Source organism: Salmo salar, chromosome ssa16 (genome assembly GCF_905237065.1).
Source record: "Salmo salar chromosome ssa16, Ssal_v3.1, whole genome shotgun sequence".
Lineage (NCBI taxonomy): Eukaryota > Metazoa > Chordata > Actinopteri > Salmoniformes > Salmonidae > Salmo > Salmo salar.
In genome coordinates this window covers 68,289,100-68,295,099 of record NC_059457.1, presented here as the reverse complement: position 1 = coordinate 68,295,099, position 6,000 = coordinate 68,289,100, and positions in this window count along the sequence as shown.

Sequence of the window (6,000 nt, the reverse complement as noted above, 5' to 3'; positions counted from 1 at the left end):
AGTATCTTTCGATACCAAATCATATTTATAAAGCCCTTATTACATCAGCTGATATCTCAAAGTGCTGTACAGAAACCCAGCCTAAATCCCCAAACAGCAAGCAATCCAGGTGTAGGGGCACGGTGGCTAGGAAAAACTCCATAGAAAGGCCAGAACCTAGGAAGAAACCTAGAGAGGAACCAGGCTATGAGGGGTGGCCAGTCCTCTTCTGGCTGTGCCGGGTGGAGATTATAACAGAACATGGCCAAGATGTTAAAATGTTCATAGGTGACCAGCAGGGTGAAATAATAATAATCACAGTGGATGTCGAGGGTGCAACAGGTCAGCACCTCAGGGGTAAATGTCAGTTGGCTTTTCATAGCCAATCATTCAGAGTATCTCTACCGCTCCTGCTGTCTCTAGAGAGTTGAAAACAGCAGGTCTGGGACAGGTAGCACGTCCAGTGAACAGGTCAGAATTCCATAGCCACAGGCAGAACAGTTGAAACTGGAGCAGCAGCACGGCCAGGTGGACTGGGGGCAGCAAGGAGTCATCAGGCCAGATAGTCCTGAGGCATGGTCCTAGGGCTCAGGTCCTCCGAGAGAGAGAGAGAGAGAGAGAGAAAGAAAGAGAGTTAGAGAGAGCATACTTAAATTCACACAGGACACCGGATAAGACAGGAGAAATACTCCAGATATAACAGACTGGCCCTAGCCCCCCGACACATAAACTACTGCAGCATAAATACTGGAGGCTGAGACAGGAGTGGTCGGGAGACACTGTGGCCCCATCCAATAACCATGCTAATATATATATACAGTATATGCGTATGTTATGGTTCACTCTTAGTTTTCCTCATCTCCACTGTGGAATGTCCATGTTGATCCTCTTGGTTATCTTGGTCCTCTTGATCCATCCACCTGTCTTCTTTGTTAGTCAGGCCTTCATCCTGTAGTTTTTTCCTGTAATCTATTTTAATATGACTAAAGATGCAGTATTTTCTGCCAGGCCCCTTCTAATAGGGTATAACAGACTCTTTAGAACTTTGACCACATGCCCTCTAGATGGACTACATGCCCTCTATCAAATCTATAATTTTTACTCACAACAAAGGTTGTAAAAGTATGCTAGACATTTATAGAATAAGTCATACCTAGTTTGATGTTTATATGACAAACGGTGAATTAGTTATTGAGTTTTACATTTTGAAATGGCTTTTGGTGAATGTCTGTTGAATGTCCGAATGTGTGAATATAAAAACAACTTTACCTGTCACGGTTGTCGTAAGAACGGGACCAAGGTGCAGCGGATGTTGAGTTCCACATATTTATTACAAAGTGAAACTTTAAGTAAAAACAATACATCAATAAACAAACAACGAAACGTGACTACGTGGTGCACATGCACAAACACAAAACAATATCCCACAAACACAGTTGGGAAAAATAGTTACTTAAATATGATACCCGATTAGAGACAACAATACCAGCTGCCTCTAATTGGGAACCATACATAACACCAACATAGAAAATAAAACTAGAACACAACATAGAAATTTAAACTAGAATACCCCCTAGTCACGCCCTGACATACTACACCATAGAGAAACAAGGGCTCTCTATGGTCAGGGAGTGACATTACCTTGGTCACCTGGCAACCATTATTACGCACACATGCGCCCCATCATCTGTCACACCTGGAATTCATTACTACCTTGATTACTTACCATTCATCTAGCACTCGGTTCCATTAGTCATCAGGTAGTATTGTTATGTTTCCTTGTTCGACACGGCTCTTGTTTTTGTATTTGTTTGTTGTTATTAAACTCACACTGCACTTTTCTGACTCCCTGCGTCTACGTTACACTTTTGCAAAACAGATGTCAAACGTTGGTTTCACTTTTGTTTTAAACATAGCAAGGCCAAAGGACAAACACATAAATATGAATTATGTTAATATATGTGGTCCTTGAGGGGAACAAGATCAAAATGCTGTAGGCATCTTTTCCTGATTTTATAATATTTATGTTTATTTGAGGTTTTGGGACTATGGACTACTCCATGATGATAACATAATGCATTCTGAAGTGACTGTTGTGAATCTGATGCAACAAAGTTATTTAATCCATTTAAATATCATAACTTACTTTGCCCAAAGGGGACTTGGTGTGGGAAGTTGGATGAGATACCTAAAGTAAACCTAACAGCAACATTCACATAAGACAATAGCAATACCACTCAATACCTAGGTGGCTTGTTTTGTCTGCATCAAGTGCAACAGCATCCATTATTTGTGGGTGACAAACTAACCTGTGACAGTCAATCTGGAGGCGCTCATGAAAATGCTTACTAGTGACGGAGCGAAGCACCTGTAGAGCAAACTCCTGGTCAAGATGAATCACCTTCCAATGGGCCAACAGAGGCTCAGCACACGGATGGAAGTCATAACCCTGAAACTACATTTTGTGGGAAGAGAGATTATATTTCAGGTTGTTATAACTAAACAATGGAATATTGAAGGAATATACTCACCATACCACATGGAATATGTGTGATATTGCATGTTTTGTATGTACTGTAAATGCTCATATCCACAGCATCACAAATACAATACATATAGTAACAGTCAAAAGTTTGGACACACCTACTCATTCAAGGGTTTTTCTTTATTTGTACTATTTTCTACATTGCAGAATAATAGTGAAGACATCAAAACTATGAAATAACACATGGAATCATGTAGTAACAAAAAAAGTGTTAAACAAATCAAAATATATTTTATATTTGAGATTCTTCAAAGTAGCCACCTTTTGCCTTGATGGCAGCTTTGCACACTCTTCGCATTCTCTCAACCAACTTCATGAGGTTTGTCACCTAGAATGCATTTCAATTAACAGGTGTGCCTTCTTTCCTTCTTAATGTGTTTGAGCCAATCAGTTGTGTTGTGACAAGGTAGGGGTGGTATACAGAAGATATCACTATTTGGTAAAATACCAAGTCCATGTTATGGCAAGAACAGCTCAAATAAGCAATGAGAAATGACAGTCCACCATTACTTTAAGACATGTAGGTCAATCAATACGGAAGATTCTTCAGGTGCAGTCGCAAAAACCATCAAGCGCTGTGATGAAACTGGCTCTCATGATGACCGCCACAGGAAAGGAAGACCCAAAGTTACTTCTGCTGAAGAGGATAAGTTCATGAGAATAACCAGCCTCAGATTTCAGCCCAAATAAATGCTTTACAGAGTTGAAGTAACAGACACATCTCAACATCAACTGTTCAGAGTAGACTGCTTGAATCAGGCCTTCATGGTCAAATTGCTGCAAAGAAACCACTACTAAAGGACACCAATAAGAAGAAGACTTGCTTGGGCCAAGAAACACCAGCAATGGACATTAGACCGGTGGAAATCTGTCCTTGGGTCTGATGAGTCCAAATTTGAGATTTTTGGTTCCAACCACCGTGTCTTTGTGAGAGTAGGTAAACGGATGATCTCCGCATGTGTGGGTCCAACCACCGTGAAGCATGGAGGAGGAGGTGTGGGGGTGCTTTGCTGGTGACACTGTCTGTGATTTATTTAGAATTCAAGGCAAACTTAACGAGCATGGATACCACAGCATTCTGCAGCGATATGCCATCTCATCTGGTTGGGGCTTAGTGGGACTATCATTTGTTTTTCAACAGGACCCAATGACCCAGCACACCTCCAGGCTGTGCAAGGGCTATTTGACTAAGTAGGAGAGTGATGGAGTGGTGCATCACAATCAACACAACCTCAACCCAATTGAGATGGTTTGGGATGAGCTGGACCGCAGAGTAAAGGAAAAGCAGCCAACATGTGCTCAGCATATGTGGGAAGTCCTTCAAGACTGTTGGAAAAGCATTCCAGGTGAAGCTGGTTGAGATAATGCCAAGACTGTGCAAAGCTGTCATCAAGGCAAAGGGTAGCTACGTTGAAGAATCTCAAATATATTTTGACTGGTACTGTACATGTTACACTAATGAAAAACAAGAAATTACATCAGTAAAATGTATGTTTTTTTAATTGTTATCTAATCAAATTTGTTAATTCAGTCTATAGTCAGGGGTCTATCAATTCTGAATCCTGGGACAGTTAAATGTTTTACTCTGAAAAAGTGGGAATCTGTTTATAATTATCCCAAAGTTGTAAAAAAACATTTTAAGACATGGCATCTTACTTTAGGAGATAAATGACTGGACTAGATTAATGCGAGCCACAAATTACACCCTATTCTCTATGGGCTCTTGTGTAAAGAATGCACTAGATTGGTAATATAGTGCCATTTGGGACGAACACTACATCCATTTCCATCACTGCATGTCTCCATCTATAAAGCATTACTATTGAATTCCAAGTGCCGGCTTCTATTTTAATCAGTGTAAAACGACAGGACATTGCACCAAGGGTTCTCTCGACCGACATTATTGTGATTAATACAGTCTCTTTTATCTTCTGGCTTCTTCTGGTGGCTTGATGCATTTAGTGTAGGCCCCAAAGCTTGTTAATGTTTTCCCATTGCCTAATGATATAGATCCTCTCGCTCTCATCCCTAACAACGCAGATGAATCAATCAAAACAGATTTGTTATTAAGTTTCGTTTTCTTTATTAGCTCCCTTGAGAAAAAGTTGAGACACTTTTTGTTTCCCATCAGATCACTTTAGAGTGGGAGAGAAACTAACATTTACTTCGTCAATTAGCTGGTTTTGATCAGCCTGGCTGTATAGTTGATCCTCATAACTTGGAACGTTTAGACATAACTCAGGATGTCTAAGACACAAAGAAATCGAGGCAAAGACACTATTGTGTATAATGCACGCCCGTTTTTCCGTGGTAAATGTACACCACATGCAGACACATGCTCCTATAGATCTCTACCTGCGTAGAGCACATGCTCCTATAGATCTCTACCTGCGTAGAGCACATGCTCCTATAGATCTCTACCTGCGTAGAGCACATGCTCCTATAGATCTCTACCTGCGTAGAGCACATGCTCCTATAGATCTCTACCTGCGTAGAGCACATGCTCCTATAGATCTCTACCTGCGTAGAGCACATGCTCCTATAGATCTCTACCTGCGTAGAGCACATGCTCCTATAGATCTCTACCTGCGTAGAGCACATGTTCCTTTTCTTTGCCGTTCCAGTCTCTAAAGTGTCCTTTTGTTTTGGGTAAAAAATTAAAACAATTATACAGCTTAGTCGTTGTGGCTCTGAACACACTGCCCGCAAGCCGTCGTAAAATTTTCATTAAATATGTGTCATTTTATTAGCCAATGTGGCCATATTTTGCTTTTGTGTAACTAAGTCATCAAAGACATAACTGCTCAACGAGTCAGTGACCGCGGTTACGAATTTTTATTTTTAGGTGTCCTTTTTGTTTGAGCACCTGCCCCCCAAAAGTTCTGTGCATTGCCCTGACCGTGCATGTACGCAACAGCATGTATTTGTGATGCCATTTTATTTTTTAAGTCTACTGCTGAAGCCTGGTATCCCCCCATTAAAACCACGTATTGATATGTACTGTATGAATGGTTTAAACATGCCAATTAACACACACGTGAAATGATAACTCAGATCAATCACATTGAAACTGTGGCTCCAAAAAAGTCCTATCAAGTCAGTATTAGAAGTCGAGTGATTACGATGTCCCTAGGGTTTTGGACCCACCTCCTCTAACCCATCCCAAAAACATAATAACTACCTTGTACACAATCCTTCCCAAAATATGAATACTTTTGCCATCCTGGCTAACACACTTACAAAGTAAACAAATCAAACATGAGTTGAAGTCCCTCATCAACTAGAGTGTTTCAACCAGCACCCCCTAATATGACTATGTTTGCACAAACATCATTAGGGCTGAAGCAGAGGTAGCCCTATTATTTCTAATAATCTCTGTCTTTTTGCTGTTTCTTAAACCCAGGAGGTCTGTAGTCTGCAGTTAGTACCCCCTCTTATCCTACTATCTCAATCCTTTGGCTCTCTCCTTTTCCACA